Genomic DNA, 18,681 nt, shown 5'->3' with positions numbered 1-18,681 from the left:
TCCTCTTATGCCTGCCCTCTGGGGAACATCATTTCAAAATGTCCATTTGGAAGAAATGAGACAAACACACCAGCTGCACTTCTCACTCACTCCACCACCATTCCTCTGCACCACTCCCCCAGCTACCGCTCTCCATTATTGATGAGACTTTCTCTGTCGGCCTCATCTGCCACAGTGTTGGTTGTACCCGCCTGTGGGCAGCGGCTGTGGTTGTAGAGGGGGCCCAGCTGATGCCACCCGAAGAAAAATGAGACAAGGGTCGAGCATATTAACAGCCTATTGACAAGATGCAATGCAGAGGGCACACAGTGTCGCAGATTTGTTATTGCCCTAATCTAAATTCAGTAGGGTTGTCATAAGGGAAGAAAGCAATTATCTCAAAACCATGGGGAATGCCCCTTCTGTAGATCCAGCTGACTCGCAGATACTCAACTTGAGCCCCAGGATTTAAAACATGCTCCGTGGTGCCAAATTACAACAACAAAAGAGGAAAGCTGGGAACATGGACGCAGAGCTAAGCTAAGTGAGGAAAAAACAAGCTCCCTACTCATATATTCCCATGCAAATACTGTCCTTGTGTTTTTTTGTGTCTTTATGATGTGTATCGTGCATTTTGCTGTAATTTGTCCAACAGTTAAATGCTAAAAGATTAATAAACCTTTTGTTTTCTTTATGCATACTAGAGACATAAACAGAATGAAATCAGAGATGAGCATCACTGGCACTACAATTACTCCACCCTAATTTTAACATGTGCTGTAAAATGTACATTTAAAAACCCTTACAACATGCACACTCTCTACATAATTAGGTGTAGTGAAATATTATTTGGAACAATCAAATGCATCATAAACTTTAGTGATGTTAAACGTGGTTAAGTGTGCTACATGTGAAGACATCAAACGGCAGTCATATTTTGTCATGAGCTTATTAAAAGTTGAAATATATTCAAAGCAATTGTCTTTTACCAACCACACTTACTGTAGTTGTAATTACATGTTTCTTATATTAAAATTTTAAATATCCTAATTCAATGTATCTTAAGTGATACTTAAAGATCACTTTATGTTCAAATAACTTAATGCATCTTAAATGTATGTAAATTATAAATACAGTAAATCTCAAATGTTAAGGTGTGTATTAAGATGTGAAGCTTCAAATGACTCCATACTGTACTAGAAAGTACTTTTGAGTGGCTACATGACTTGTAGTCGTGTGTGCAATGTTTTTCTTGGACCCTCACACAATCACACATCCACATCCTCCTCCTCAATCACATATTACCATAATGGAGATTGAAAGGCCTGTCCAAACCTTCACCTGCTGGATAGCAGGGGAAAATATTATAGTACCACCAATGTTAAACTGAATAAAAATCAACATTAAACGACAATAAATTGCACAAAATGATTCCAACAACAGCTAAACAGAGTATAGCATAGAACACAATGTAAACAGACTATGGACAATATTTTAAAGGACCCTGATTTGCCCAGCTGGTCACCACAGTGCAGAAGAAAATTGAAAAAGCTCAAACAGCAATAATTGTTGGCTTAGACTGTGGAGTGACCAAAGAAGGCCGAGGATCTCAAGCTGTGCCTCATCTCATCGTGGGTTAAAAGCTCAGAGATTAAATATGGCACTAACCCAAAATGTGTCTTTTGTGCCACGTGTAGCTATAGTTACAACACTGAAAATAAATTGGCTGCTGATAGAAGGTATGGTATGGTGTGAGCAAATGATAGTGATTGTTTTAAAGATGGTATTTAAGTCGCAATTGATACGTTTGTTTCGATACTCCTATCTGCCTACTTCACAATGAAACTGTTTAAGGCTCATTTACATAAAAACATTATTTTTGAGCTGTGATTGGATGGCCCTATTGTTAGCCACAGCCCTTAGTTGACAAAGATAATGGTGGTTGAAAACAAATATCCAGATCTACAAACCTAAATCAGACCCTGAAAGGAAAGACTTATGTTTTTATTTGTTCCCCGACGGTCATCACATCTAGTAGCTGCTCTGAATGGCTTTGTCAAACAACCAAAAAACAACCAAAAACATGTGAAACTGTGAAAAAGACCAGCCACTTTTTTTTTTTTTTACAGTACTTATATAACAACTCTGGGTGCCAAATCCAGACTAGGCAAATCTTGTTGTCTTTAATATCCCTTAAAGTAACCATAAAAAATACAGTTTGTTTGATTTGGCAGTTATGGTGTTTATATAAACAGCTACACAAATCACTAATTTGCAACTCATTTTCTCTTCATGTTCAGATAGCTCTGTCAGGGTTTTGAATTTCAATGTGTTATTATTTCCCTTTTTATTTCATTAAACCCCTCCTCTTGTGTTTGTACTCACTTCACTTCCTGTCTCTTTTCACCGCTTGTTTGATTATTTGCTCCTCCCTGATTAGTTTCACCTGTGCCTTGTTCCCTAATGTGTATTTAAGTCTGTGTCTTTATATTGTTTAGTGTTAATCACCTTACCATGTCCATATGTTTGATTCTGTGGATTTTGTGTTTTGGTTCTTGCCTGTCTTATCTGTTTGGATTAGGATTAGATCTCTGATATCTTTTATACCTAATCTAATAAACCTAATGAACAAGATGCACTAATCTGCATCTTTCTGCATAGAAAGCATATTGTACACTGTGTTGCTGTAGTGATGTTTTGAGATGTGCAGCATTGATGTACCAGGATATTTTTATTTGTCTGGTGACACTAAAGATGCTTTTCCAGCCTTGGCTGAACAGAAAAGTATTCTATCTATTCTATTATTGTTTTTATTTTGGATTCTGGACTTTGGGTTTTGCCTTTCGACTGCGGATGTAAGTTTGTTCACATTGTGTTTATTGTCAATATACCACGTTACACAGAACCTGTTCTGCCTGGAGGTCTACATTTGGGTCCCGATCCTTGTTTTTTGTGTCTGCGCTTGGCATTTGAGCTAAATATGACAGGTACATTTTTAAATATAGGTTTTAGTGTAAGGTTCAGTTTCATATTTTACCTAGCTTCTGGAAATTTCACATTCTGGGGAAATAAGAGTTTAACCCATTACCAAAGTGATGCATTTAATGTGTTATTTAACATCTGCAATGCACTCAGACAGACATTACTTCAGGACCTGACGGTGTCACAGCACAGCAGTGTGTGGACTGCAGTAGGTGGCTGTAACACTGTTCTGTCATGTTCTGCTCCATGACCGCACACAAAACACTTAAACACATGTGTGCGTGGGAGCACACAGACATTTACACATGCATTCACACACTTAGAGACAAGCTTGTACTGTGCAGCAGGCTGTGGTGGCTCCAACGTGGGCTGACCACTGCGAACATGACAGTCTGTGCGTCTGACAGTGATGGATGGAGGATAAAACATGAAGACGGTGAACTGGATGGAGGGAGCAGAGAGAGAGAGAGAGACCAGACAGGGTGGTGTTGGTATTGATTGACTTCAAACCTGCTAATGTAACCCATCAGAATAGAGATGGACCTGCACTTACTTTCACACATGCTGTATATACACACACAAATGTATCATCAAGAATTGATGCTTCATCATACAGCAAGAAATCAAACTTGCTCCCAATATAAAACATAAAAAAGTGCAGAAATGTGACTGTAGACACTGCATCATGCACTTTTGATTGTGATCTGTGTTTCTAATATGTACTGACTGCTGCATGGTTATTGCTACCCAGTGGGAAGAATCTTTTGTAATTCTGCTTCCACATGATGCAGGACATCAGTTTAAAACACACACAAAATATATTTATATATATATATATACACCCACAACAATATACAATACAATACATGAGCACACCCTTATTTTCTTCCGAATTCACTATAGTAACTGCTTTTTATATGCATCTTTGGGGTTCAGACCTTTGCTGGACTTCACTGCAGAAATTCCTCCGACATACAATAATCCCATCACAGACAATCTCCTCTCATACATCACTTTGGTGATGTGTGAGTTTCCCTCTTTTAATGTATATATTATAGAGGGAATCATTTTGGCGAGTGGAAAATGCCCTGCTGAGAAAAAAAAACAAAGCCTGTCCTCTGCTGAATCTTTGATGGTGCGTATGATAATGCCAGAGATAATGACAGACCTTGTGGCCTTTTGTCATTCTGAAGACATCTGTCATTTAAGTGAAAACTGCCAGGTTTGTCATGAAAGGGAATTCATCATGCCTTTGAGTATGGCTCTATGATTAATTCAGGCATGTCAGTTGGTGAGTAAATGCTTCTTTATTCTCATGTAAGTGGTCAATATTAATAATGCACATGCGGGTCTAAGTTCAGCATCCGTCTTGGCAAAGTTCAACATGAAGGTTTCAGCAGCTGCGCATGCTTGTCACCACATTCTTATCCTTTCTTTCTCTCGCTGCCTCTTTTTTCAACTGCCAGCTTGCCACTCCATCCTTTCTCTGTCTTTCTGTCCCTGGCTCTGAAAGGAGCCGTATGGCTCTGACGCTTATTCTGATAGAAAGATGTGGCCCATCAGCGGTAATTGGAGGAGCTGCGGTGGTTAGGTTTCTCTAGGAGGCGGTGGCGTGATCGATCCCATGGATGGTGGAGGTGGGCATGCAGGCTGACAGCGCTGTATCCCCCACAGCTCCTGACAGCTCAATGAAGGCCAAGCCACAGAGCACAGAATGTCCTTTTACAAGAACAATTGTCAAGTGTGCGGGTCACCCTCAAGCTCCCAGAACTTACAGCCATCCAGTTAAATCATAATTACCCATTTAGTCAATTATCAGCAGGGCAGAAGCATGTTGAATTTAATGTTAGCCTTTCATTATCCTCACATTAAAGAATAAAGGAAACGTCAGAGGCCTAATAGTGATGATGTGATTTAATCATCTCCAAGGTGATTTATTTGCAAGATTTTACAGCAATAATCTCCCGACGACCTCATACATCCTGTGAAGTATACAATTTAATTGCGCACTGTGTGTACCAACACAATGAAATAGCATGAGATGTGGATGATGGATGCAGCAGAGACTTCACACAAGCAGGATGATTTGCATACTTGACAATACACAGGCTGGTGTCAATACCGTGCTGTGTTTTCTCATCACAGCTTTGGAGAGCAGTCTTTGTTTGTCCTCCTGTTTATGGTTTTCTCATGACCAAAACTGTGCTGAGCTCAGCCTGGCCATTGGTTGCCATGGCGACGCACGGCAGCTGGGACTGATGCCGTGTTAGAAAAGCTTGGCACAGGGTAAATCAAAACAACTACTTATTTACCTTGCACTGTTGTCGTCATCCTTACCACTATTGGACCTCACGTTACGTATTGTATTAAGAGAGACCTGGTGACTCTGTTCAGAACCTGCTGGAAACCACAACAATACCAAAACAGAAAAAGGCCAGTCACCGTGGCTTTAAAATACCTTCTTGTCCAAATGCATTTCGTTGAGTCTGTTGAATAAATAAGTAAATGCACTCAATACACACAATCAGACAAAAAAATTGAAAGAGCCCTGCATAAAATTGGCCAAGATACTGTGTGTTCTACATATTAATTGTGCTTTAGCCTCAAATCTCTTTGCAGTTGTCTTCTTTTATTACCCTTTCTTGTGGTAAAATTATGAATTGCTCCAACGGCTGCCATTTCTTCGACAATATCAGGGCTTGTTGCAGGGTTTCAGCCCTATGACCAGAAATATTGTAACTGCATCAATTCCTGTGGCTCTGGCTTTGCAAAAAACCTCAACATTCTGGCTTAGAGCCAAAGCTATTAAACCTGCCCAGCTATGGCCACAGCGATAGCAGGCAATGCTGACTACTACACTGCAAAAAAATTGGAAAACTTCGGCAGGGTCGTAGCCAGGATTTAAGACATACTGAGGTCAGTAGTCCAACTTCTAAACACATATGCCACCTTCTAAAATTTTTATTAATTATTAGGATTTGTCATATTTTATGTATTTAGTTAAGTATTTGACTATTTTATATGTATTTCTTTAGTAATGTTAAAACCTGGTCTTTAAAAATGGACTAAATGCTATTTCAAAACCTTTTCCACAAAGCCAGGATTAACCCCTTAATGCTGAATATTCGATACGTACCTGGGAACCTTCTACAAGCACTGGTTTCTCGTTTATGCCTGTTGTCACTAATTTGCATCATACCTGAATTTATCACTTTTCTATGTTCTATAGACAAATTAACAATTTACACTTAATTTAACATCAGCTTGAAAGCAAATGAAAACAGAAATATTTTTTTATTTTTTATTATTGTAAATAAATTCAGGCGTCAAGGGGATAAGGTTCTGGTATCTTTTGATCTTGTGATTGACCTAAACGTAGTCCAAATTTTAAATACTGAATCTAGAGTCATCATGAAATTTTCCTCACCCACCCGCATCTTCATATTTATATGATGGTGTTAAGAATCAAATAACTCGTTCAGAGCAACACTCCTCCTCCAAGAGTTTGGCAAATACGTTTGAACAGCCTCCCCTCGAAGCTACCTGCTGATCCCCCTTAGGGAGAACTTCTGACAGAGATGGACAGGAGAAGGTTGTGGCTTTACAGGCAATCCCCATATAATATAACCCCTCTTCCCCCTGACACACACACACACACACACGCACACACACACACACACCGATCCCTGTGAAGAATTTCAAGCCAGAGCCGGAGCTGCAGAGCCGCACAGGAATAACATCGGCAGCCTGAAGGTGCTTCTGGGTGAAACAGCCAGGATCCCAGTTGGTCTCCTGGCTATAAATAGATAATAGCTCCTGGTTGTGTCCTGTTGGAATGCAGCGCTTCTCTGAAATATTGTTTTGAATACTAACAAAAGCTCCTCCTTTTTATTTATGAATTTATTAAATTTTTTTGACCTTGAGTAAATCAAAAGCGCATCCATATAGGCACTACTAACGCAAATAGCTCACTCACTTCCAAAGTGAAGCAGCCACAACCTTTCACTAGATGCCTTTCATCTTCACAGCTGTCCCTCAACCTACCCAGGGTCATTTTCAGCCCCTGCAAGGCTTCAATTGATCCCAGAGAGATAGTCTACCCTTGGCTATTATGTTGGGAACTGCTGTTGTTTGCACTTGGCAGCTATTATGTTTGGTTTCGAGGCATTACATCAACAGAATGGTAAGAGCGGCAACGAATGCCACCAGGCACTTTGGAGGGAGACTTTGGAGGTGATGACATGCTCCAGGCTTGCAGTTCAGTTGCCTTCCTGTGATGAATGTTTATGAGCTGCTATTATCACATCTGCGGTACTTGCTATAGAAAGACAACAAGCCTATTGCTGCTTGAAATATTTATCATGTTATCTCACCTGGTTTGTCTTTTCACTGTATCATACTCTATATGATTACTGAACTTGTAACTGTTTGACTGAGGTCATTTACCAGCATGAAAGATCTAGTGTTAATGATGCATTGAAAAATAGGGCAGCCATGTCACACTGCCTGTCTGATCGGCGCGGTTTAGTTTAGGTCTTTGTGAGTTTTGTTTATTGGTCTGTACAGTATCTGTTTGTGTGTGTTTTGAGTTCCAGTTAGATTCTTGCCTTGTGTTTTGAAACTTGTTTGTGTCTGTCTGTTTTCCCCTGCTGTCTCTCTGCCTGCCTGTCTGCTGTCTTTATTAGTATCACCTGTTTGTGCTCCCGCCCTCCTTGCTAGCCAGTGCTTAAATGTGTGTTACTTCTGTTCAGCCGTTGCTGGTTCGTTGTATGTTCATCCACTGCCGAGTGTCTTGCTTGCCTGCCCGTTTCTGCCTCGTTTTTGGATTACCCTTTGTTGAACTCTGGACTCTGCCGTAAGTTCTGTGGGCTTAAATAAATACCCAGAAACTGTACCTGTTCTGCCTCTGTGCCCTAACATGACTAAGAGTCTACAGCCATGTTAGCAGCCGTACTTAAGCACAGTGGTGTTTTGAGCTAAATGCTAACATCAGTGTACTAACATGCTCACAGTGACAGTACGGAGTCCAATCTGATACTTTTTTATTCATCAAAAATGACAGCTGCCAAGTGCACACTCAAGCAACAATATGAAAATGAGATGAGACAAGTTTCATCCCAACGTTTTTCTCATTTGCCAAAGATGCTAAGTATACATAATAAAAATAATTCTATAGAGGACATCAGAAGATATGCAATGTTGTTTACATATGTATCCATCATATTGAAATAACAGCTGTAGCCTTACACACCTTATTTGTTGTTGCTGTTAAAAAAAAGTGTTACATATTTGGCTAAGCCATCAACTTACAGATTAATGTTAGAGACAGCTGATATGACCATTGTCATTTTAACTGGCAGAAGTCACAGTCTGCTAAAAATGACAAGTTGCTACATGAATGTTTTGCACACGGCGCTTTGCTAATTAGAGAGACAAGAGATAAATGATTCAATGACGGTTAGGAAGCATCGGACTGAATCTGAATATTAATGTATATATAAACAAAACGTTCAGCTACGCTTGATCGGAATTCATTCATTTGCAGGTATCTGGTCATTATCAACAGTACTGGAAATTGAAATTTTACCTGATGATGGCACTAGATGAAAAGTCAGGGGATCGCCATAGTCATTACACTTTACCCTCTTGATTATTTGTAGCGAATTTCTCTACATTCCATCCAAATATTTTTTTTCTATCTGAACTACATATATCATGGAGGATATAAGTCAGTCATCCTCTGGTGACCATAGGAATCCATCCAATAGAGTTTCAGATACATCACTCTGGATAAAAATGGTGGACCAACAAACCATAGAGTCATGCCACTATTGTAGCTAAAAACCTCCAGAGAAATTTGAATGTAATGACATTTCACTTTTCCATGAAAAGTGAATGCAGTGAATGTCTCTGCATTAGAGCTGACCTCCAATAACATATCGTATTACCTACAGTACATGTTTCACTCCACAGTTGCACACTGACAGTCTGAACATGACTGGGGCAGCCTGTGCAGTCAATCAAACAATAAGAAAATCCTTCCAACATGCTCTAACAATTGAATCCTGTGCAAGCAGCAATTATATGTTGCTCCCTAAGGTACTCTCCTTGACACCCTAAAAAGGTAATATACCCTCTGCTGTAGAATGCAATCACATGGTTCATACTCCTTGTCTGCATAATTACAGGGGCTAGGGGAAATTGATGGGCTCTGCTACCCATAAAACTGGGGGCTTAAGTAATCTTAGTGAGAGGGGAGGCATTAAGAAGAACACGGATGTCCTTGTTGGATCAGTGATCACTGCGTAGCTTGGACAATCTGCCTCGTTTGGATAAAGACTTGGTTAACAGTTCCCTCACGGCATCGTCTGACAAGCAGCGTTGTGAGCAGCATGATGACTCCTACATCAGGTTTAAATATAACAGTGGGCTTTATGTAATGCTCAACTGCAATAATGTACAACGTAAGCTACAGGTGAAAACATTGATTTCGAGTTTAAGAACTAAATCTATCTATCTATCTATCTATCTATCTATCTATTATGAGACAGAAGGAATCCTCGTGACAGAAACTGCATGAACGGACAGCGCATTTCTATCTAGATGAATCTCTACTGACAGGTCCGATCAGAACAGAGACAAATGACGAGGCATCCTCCCCCATCTGCCGTCAGCAGGCCTGACAGAGCACTGTCTGGTTCACTCAGCGCTCTTTCAGGCACTACTTCACATTCGATCAGGGGATTTTGACCTCTGCATTCTTATTACATGATGCTTCCTCCACAGTCACAACAACCAGTGTGCCATCGCTGGTGACTGCAGAGGGTGTTGTGAGTTGATGTTGCTGACAGTTGCTGTGGCATTTCATCTTGATTTGATACAGTGGTATGGTCACTTGGCGAAGGACACATTTTCTATCCACTGACTGAGGAGCAGGGAAAACACCGTACTCTGCAGAAAGGATGCAATCAAATTCATGCTGATAGATCTGGAGGTACAGTAGTAGTTCATTTATCTGATGGCTGATTCGACAGGACTGGGAGAAGCTACACTGCCCATTTCATCCAAAAACTTTTTAAAAATGTGGAGTCCAGCACATTTTATGCTCCCCTCAGGCTGTATTTGCTGAAAGTCTTTTAAAAGTCTTTTGCAAACCTCTCAAATGGATTCTTGTCATTTTATAATGAGGCTTCCATTCTATAAATCTTCAAAACAAATCATAAAATAGGCACCCTGTAGCGATTGTTGAAAGATCTGTTAATTGATTTGATACACTCCTGGGATTGCCAGTCAAGACCTTTGCTTTTGGCATTAACATAAAGGTTTTCGTCTGATGGGGTATCTCTGGGCTGTGAGCCATTATAGCCAAAGCTCCAAGTGATCAAACCCAGGAGACAGACCATCATTTGGGCCTGAAGATGCCTTTCCTTTGCCAGTTTCCTGGAGAGCCTGCATGGGAAAATCGCTCTGTATTGGCTTTTTTGTTCCTTCCATTTAATTGCTGCAGAGCTGTGATATGTCAGCTCTGTCCACGGGAAGAAACTGCCTCTGTCTCACTTACAAGATGGGGTTTCCTGCCATTAAAAAGATCCTCATTCTAATTGCAAGTATTTTGTGAGACAGACACTTTAATGAAGGGAGGGCTATGCCAACATGGCAGATCACATTACAAACACCAGAGGTAGTGTGGCTTAATTGCTGACCGGGATAAAATAAACTGAGCTTGTTGGATGTATTTCAGGTGTATAATCTATTTGCAGCCTGCCGATGTTATAAATCCTCTGATCTGCATATTTCACTGATCAGATTAATGGCAGGAGAGATTCCAATTTTCATTGCTGAATCCAATTACCTATCCACTGTGCACTTTGCATGAGTTTTGCACCATTTGCCTTTGCTTGAATGGGCGTGAATAGCAATTTTTTGGCATACAGCATACAATATGTTTGCATACAGTACGTGTATGTATACATGGAACATATATTTCAAAGTCTACTGTGTTAATGTAGGTATATACAGGAATGTCTTAAGTGTTGTAGGAGTAACCTCTATTTGGGGACTGACATACCAAGACTGCATGTTCGCTAAGGCTCCCTGCGGACACTCAACCATGCGTAACACTTGCTCAAGGCAAAAAAAAGAAAAAGAAAAGGGGCTTTATGAGGAGCTGGATAGGATGTACTGCAGCAGTTGGTATGAGACAGGAATTCTCCACAGTGTTACCACAGAAAAACTGACCTCAGTGTCAGTCAGTGTGAGTGACTGACATTAAATTGGAGGGCATGGAGGTCTAAAGCTTATTCTTTTATCTAATCTCAAAGGGGAAACTGTGGTACAACCTGCATTTCCGACATTTTTGTGCCTGCAGCACACAGCAGAATCATTTATCAGCTGGTAAAGAGTGCACTCCTCATAATGTTATACAGCGCCGCCTCCCCCATTACACACACATAAGCTTTGGGAAATACGTATACACATGTTAAGTTCTTGCAACAAAAGTACTGTTCTATCAAATTCATGTTTCCAAGGGTTTGGGAAAATGTTCTACTTTACCATAATATTACCATGAACATTTTGAAAACTACTGAGATGGGATTGCAAGGGAGTGTGTATTAGTTTGATTTCAAACCATTCTCTCTCTTCAGACTGGATGCAAGGGAAGATCTGATGCAAAAGAAAGCTTTTGTTAAGACAACAGGAGTAAACACGAGAGGTCCAAAGAAAAAACTACTGGATTTTGTAGTCAAGTTTAAAGTCCCTCTAAATCATAGGCACACACTGTACACTTAGTGCATGTTGTTAGCTTACTACAGCTACTGTACAGTCTTGTGAGTCTAGTTTGTGGCGGCACTCCAGCGGACAGATTTATGGAAGTAAACCCAGACCATAATTTGCTTTGTATTCAGTTTTAACACACAGACAAAAAGTTCCACCAAGTATGCTATGTATTAAATGTTAAAAAATCTTGTTAAAGGAGACCTATTATGCTTTTCCACATTTTATGACTTTTCTACAATGTTATAATGTTGGATGTTCATGTTAAACATGGCCAAAGCTTAAAAAAATGAGGTTAAAGTATTTAAAAGAAATCCCTGTGAGCAAAAACCTCAGATTTCCTCCTGTACCGAACGCTCTGTTTTGAACTGCTGTTTCTACCAAGGGCTCCGTTCTATGTAATACGGAGCCAGACTGAGCCAGACGGAGCTGGTGTTCCATATATGGGCGTGTGCTCCCATAGCAATGGCTCAGTCTGCCTGTTCTGCCCAACAACAACAGCCTGGTACCATGCTTCAGGTCTTGGCCAATCAGAAGATAGTGGGCTTTGAGAGGGGGGGCCGTAAAGAGACAGGAGCATTTGCAGCTTGTTTCACACAGAGGCTGAAATGAAGCCCTAAATGAAGAGTCAGTATAAGAAAATAAAATTTTTTTTTAACTTAAAATCATGCGAAGCTGCCATACAGGAGTCACAGAACTACAATATAGGACTGGAAAAGCAGTTTAATAGGTCTCCATTAACTTACAATCTAAGTAAGAAGGGAATAAAGATTAACTTGATTCCTCTTAACATTATTGCACTTATACAAAGACAGTGTATTTTTGCATCTTGAGAATGTGGACAGTCACTAATAACTATGAAAATTACAAAACTAAAATCTTTAAAAATTGAAGCGTGTAAAGGGCCTTAGGTTTATTCGAGCTGTAATCATAATCATAGTTGGTTTACTGAGAAACTAAAGTGCATCATTATGGTCAGAGGGGTTGTATAATGTAAATGTGGTGCAATGCATTGTTAATGATACTGCAGTTTCTTAATAATCTTTTTCAAACAAAACCAAGCAATACATTTAATTAAACTAAATATATTTCTCAAATCCAATACATTTCCATATGAAGCTGCACTGCTGTGAGCACTAAGCACAAAGTGCAATCAAACAGGCTCCGCCTCGGTAAACAAAGCTAAACTTGCATCTACTTGCATCGAAGGCAATACCCACTGTGATTATTTACCACCCTGAGCACTCAGCAAAAATCAATAACATGTGCAAATATCAAACTAAACAAGATTTCCAAATCAGTCAAAACAAAAAAAATCCTCTAAACTACACTGAGACACATCACAGAGCCACTGGTGATAAGAAATTATCCTGGGACATTTAAGTTTTATGGATTCATTTGCATTTGGGGCATGGATGGTTTAAGCTGCAAAATGAAAGTCAGAGTCAAAGTCAGTTCATAATTAGGCCAACACAAAGTGTGTAAGTATGTGCATGCATGCTTGTATGTGTGTGTGAGATAGAGAGTGTGCGTGTGCATGCAGTTCCCCTCTCTTGACCTGTAAATGGAGAAACTGACAAGTTTTACCCCTCACATTTAAATTTGAACCTGCATTAATCAATAGTTTTAATACTGACATTGAATACATTGACTGCATTATGTAAAAGGTTCACTTATAGTGCCACATAAGCAGCTCTATGGACTTTTTTAAAACCTCTTTTATTTCATTGTTTAGGTTTTAATCTCAGTCTTAGCTGTTCTTTATAACAACTGTTGGCAGATAAACCTACTGTACATTAATTGCCCAGCCTGTCTGACAATGTGACAAGGCACTAACGATGTTTCTCTGAATATCTGCATCTGACAGACAAGTTAGCATCTAGCTTAGAAACGTATCCGAATATCTAGCAAGCTAAATACCAAGACATTTTTCTCAGCATTTGGTGGAGACGATTACACAGCAAAAAACTAAATGAATATAAGACTTATTTCCTCAGGTAACCAGAAAAAAAACTATAAATTATGTGTCTACTGAATACAACAGTAAGGAATGTTTTCTATAACATTAGGCACAATAACTTCTTGGCTAGTCAGACAGTGCTGTTTGTGTATCAGTGAGCTTGGTTTTTCTACTCCCTAGTGGCCAACTGAAGTGATCACAAATGCCACTTTACGATAACTACCGAAAGCTATGGTCAATGACTGCCAAACACAGCAATAAACTTCATCATCGGCATCATGGACATGCAGTCACAAGATAAAGCTAACTGACTGCCAATCAACAGAGATGGACAATAAAGGCCGGATATACTAACAACCCGAATAGAGTAAATTGAGCATGCATTCTAAAATATTGCACGTGTTATTGTAGTACTTGTTATGGGTGATTAGCTAAGAATTATTGCGTAGATAACAACAGGTGCAAACAAAATGGAGGTGGCAATATTTAAATGAGGGTTTTGCGTGTTTTAATGATTTCCGCTATCGAGAGTCGTAGGAAAACAGCCACTTCATAACAACCTTGGTTTGTTTCATTCAGTGCGTCCTGAGTATGTGAAAATCGTATGTACCTACCCATCCTGCCTAAGATTGCACTAAGTACTTGGGACAGTACACCTGAAAAACTGCTTTGGGAAACCCCAGTAGAAACAGCTACAGTATGCTGGAATGACCCAGACACGAGGACAGGTTGCGAACTACGGAGGAGCAAGTGGGAATAAGACATGAGCTCCCCTAAAAACATGATTTGTGAAATTTTGTGGGGTCTCTAAAATATTGACAGTATTCTTTTTGTCAGTAATTTCTATATTTCTGTATCATCATGGATCATGCTTAAAATCAGGAGCGCCATGCTTCATCTAGCCAGAGGGAATGATCACCGACCGTCCGCAGCGTGCCCAGTCGCGCCGCGATCTCCTGTCCCTGGGCCTGTACGCCCCAACACCCTATTCCCTCTTCAAAACCTACAATGGGCTGTGTCACTACTACAACGGGTGCGCTGTTAACAGTTGGTGATCGTTCCCTCAGACTGGAAGAATTTTACGCGTGATCCATGCACTACTGCAGCTGGGGGCTCTCTGCAGCGCCATGCAACTTTCTAAATTCTTCCATCTCACGGAGAAAAGAAGTCAGGTTGAACCCCCCCCCCCCCCCCCCCGAAAGCTATGGTATGGTTTGCACACTGTGCGAGGAAATGCAGAATTGCAAGAAGTTTGGGCATGGCAGGTATTGCATGACTTCTTGCTCCAAATCAGCTCTTAGGTCAGCAAACAGCTCCAATATGTTCCTCAGTCATGCCAAAAATATTGACATGGATGGAAAAAACCCTTTCTCAATTCAATTCAATTCAATTCAAATTTGCTTTATTGCCATGAATGTTATTACAACAGTATTGCCAAAGCATCAAGGAAAATGCAAAAAAACAATTCTATTCATTTTGTTCATTGAATAAATAAAATGAAATAATTTTATTTCTATATATTAGATATGGAATAATATTATCTATAAATTTCTTTTGGGCGTAGAGTTATGGCTGTTCTGTTCTATCCCGTGGTACATAATCCAAATACTGAAAGACAAACAAGATTCAAACTATGCACCTTTCAGTGAACATGGTACATGGAGCTCTCTTAACAGCAGCAAAGAGCCTGCCACTCTCTCTATGACTGTCCCCACATAAAAGACAACTGAATTGAACATCATACAGTTTGGTCATCATGGTCTCATTCTTCCTGTGTTGACCAGTAATGTTCAACACAAGTAGTCTGCAGTTTGGAGCACTTAGGCGGTGTTGTAGTCACACCTCGATTGCTCTGCTGCTGGTTCACAGCACGGACTACACTGTGATTTCTGGAAAGAGACACATTTAGTCTTGCGGCACAGAAAGCCATAAAGCCTACTGAATGATCACCTTTTTTCCTAAATGTATTTATGGGCTCTGTGAAGCTGTTACATAAATGTTAAAAATGAACTATTATAGATTTTGCAGCTAATTCAATAGAATAAGCTGTCTTCTGAGATAAATATTAATTATACACACACACACACACACACACACACACACACACACACACACACACACACACACACAAAGTAAATTATTATTTTGAGTGAAAGTTTTAAAGTGACTCCACTACAGTTACTGCTCAGTATACGCGCACGTAATGGGGGACGGCAGTTATTTTTCAGAGGACTTTTCGGGGCTTTGAAAGGAACGTGTATTCTTCCTATTTCTTGGCCACAACGTTCAAGTCATTGTGTCTTTTCTGCCCAGCATACTCTCCTCCCATTTCAACAGACTTCTAACAATATGCATTGAAGCCTCCAGTTGATATGGGGCTTCAAATAGAATCACTTCTCCCTGCTGCCTGCCTCATCGTGGTTCCAAATGCAAAATGTGATTTACGTCTCCACAAGTCTCCACAAGTCTCCACAGCCTCCTTCAGCTGCATCTGTCTCATTGTCGCTGCACACTTTTAAGTTCCAATTTGGGGCCTTATTGAAGCCAGCTTAAAGTGCAAAGTGCAATTTGTCATGCAAGACAAAAGGTTCAGAGGCATTTTATGAACTCGGGGAATAATCAGTGGCCAGGGGAGCACACATGGATTAAATATAAGTGGTCTCTGTCCGTTTTGACCAGGCTGGGACTTCCTCCAAAGCTCCTACCCGACTCACCCCCAGCAGGGACTTCAACCCTCATTTGTCACCTGTGCCACCAGGCCTGAAGAGGTTGTCTGGTTTTGACGAATGGAGCAAGGGCTCCTGTCCTTACTCTGCCATCCATCAACTTCTGTGGATGTACAGCATTAAAGACAAACAACTCTTGCTGCCTCTGTGAATCTGGTAGAGTTCTGACACCTATAGTCCAAGATTGGCAAGACAAGAATCTTAAAAAAGTTGGGTTCGGGCTAGAGTAGGGCTAAACTTGGGCTTTTGTTTGATGAGAATTTTAGTCTTTGTGTTGCATTTTTGCACACATCTACTGTACATTCTGTTCGTCTGCATAGTGTTCTTAAAAGCCCAAGTGATGCATTAATTGATCCTTACCTTAAAATTTCCATGTGTTTGTCGGAGAAAAAGCAAAATACAGGCTATGTCAGTGGTCAAATCCAATGGAAGCCAATGAATTACGATTAATATCATGTGAAAAATGGACAACAGTCATGCTGGCCATTTTTTAATTTCTCTCAGATACTCCATTTTTGCAGGAATAGCAAAAACAGGACAGCGTGTTACTTGCATACATACTGTGGAAGAATTTTGTTTCTTCACTTAGCCTGTAGCAGCTTTAAATGTATGTTAGGTGTTGAGCTGAATGGATTTTCTCCAGGAAATGTCACTCAAAAATAACTACGAAGGCAATAATAAAACATTTACAGAATCTGTCAGACTCGTGTCCTTGGATGGACGCTTTGTGACAGCTCAGACTTGGGTATTTCAGGCCTGCGCAGACATCTAGTCTCATGGTCTTTGGACACACTGGTCCCACTCATTCAACCACTCTTCAAGTGTCAAATATAAGTCAACACTACATACTGTAGGTGCACAGCTTTGACAGAGCACTTTCAATAAAAAATGGAGCCCAGATGTGTGGCTGCGGCTGAAATCCAAACACATCAGAAGCCTATTCTCTCCGGAGAAGAGGAGCACAAATGAGGTGCTCATCCCCTCTCCGTCTTTTAGAGCTCCATCTTTGTATGTTGCTTCTGCCTCACACTTTTGGGAAATTAAGGCCAGGACTGTAAATGTAATTTGGATGAATGTGTCATAATATATACAGTAGACAGCATCGCAATGCCTTAGTAAAAAACAGATGTGAAAAACAATATATTTATTCTCGTGACCATGTTATTTTGAAACTTCTGAAACAGAGGATTAACGTGGATGACAATTCATTTACAAGTTGACTCCTTGCAGAAGCTTTCTTTTGTGGATTTTATTCATTTAAAATTAGCTATACATACTTAAACAAATTGCCTTTTGTCCCAGATGCCATCTCTCTCCAATCTCCCAAAATGAGACAGTTGAATGGACCCTGCCATGACATTGAATGAACCTCTCACATACTAGCAAAGGTTCTTCTAGAGATAAGGTTACTATTACGGCAGGTTCCAAACCTCTCTCACTCTGCCTCTATCTCTATCTCCCCCTCTTCCCTCTCTGTCTTCCCAGAACACATCCCTCTTTTTTCCCCCACTTCAATTAACAGTAATAGAGTCTGGGCATATTGCCTCTTGTCCGTTCATCTTGGCAGCCACATCCCCTGCTCTGTCTTCCAAACACCAGACTAGGTTGCAATTACATTACGGCTCAGTGGTATCAGGGGTGCCTGTGTCAAGGTGATACCATGTGAGAAAACACCTGCGTGTTCACTGTGACCTCCAAGCTGTAGCGGTGGGAGTGGGGCTCTACAGCTGACACCGTGTCTCGAATCAACCTCAGTGCCTTCAGGCAGAACGGAGGCCCATACAGACTGCTGGTTTCATGGAAGGCTGTTTTATGCCCAGGGGGAAAAGGCTCCGGTGGTCTTCAGAAGTAGGTCTTCTTTCGCAGGATAAAGACATCATGCTTAACCTTGAGATGTTACCTTGGGCAAATTGATTTGAGCTGTCATAATTCGGCAGTGAGAAAAGTCAGTGTTTGTAGCTTTGTAGGCTACGTGCTGCATGTGCTAATCTGAGCCTCAAATGCTCACTCTTTGTCTTTTTTTTCTTTCGTACCATCAGGGATTTTTGATAAAGGGATATGCTCTCCTGCCATGCTCCCAAAATATGTTTGGATTCAGTCACCGCTGGCAGATTAAATGCGAGTTTTTAAGGTTTATTAGCTTTTATTGTCTTTATTATGATGTATGTGCACATTTCACTGCCTACTTTAGTTTTATTATTAGTTATTTTTTGATCACTTTTATGTAGGTGTTAGTGACTCATGATTGCACAGTTATGA

The 18,681-nt window shown here is 40.4% G+C and overlaps 1 protein-coding gene across 3 annotated transcripts in view; it reads right to left on the bottom strand.

The window, feature by feature from the left end:
* Window positions 1-18,681, bottom strand: part of b3gat1a (beta-1,3-glucuronyltransferase 1 (glucuronosyltransferase P) a) — a 79,759-nt gene that overhangs the window by 43,225 nt on the left and 17,853 nt on the right. The gene's annotated exons all lie outside the window — the stretch shown is intronic.

This window comes from Micropterus salmoides, unplaced genomic scaffold (genome assembly GCF_014851395.1).
Source record: "Micropterus salmoides isolate LMB-PRFRI ecotype aquatic unplaced genomic scaffold, ASM1485139v1 Ms_hic_scaffold_3, whole genome shotgun sequence".
Lineage (NCBI taxonomy): Eukaryota > Metazoa > Chordata > Actinopteri > Centrarchiformes > Centrarchidae > Micropterus > Micropterus salmoides.
Note: the sequence above shows the minus strand (reverse complement) of the source record. Positions and strands in the feature narration are given on the sequence as shown.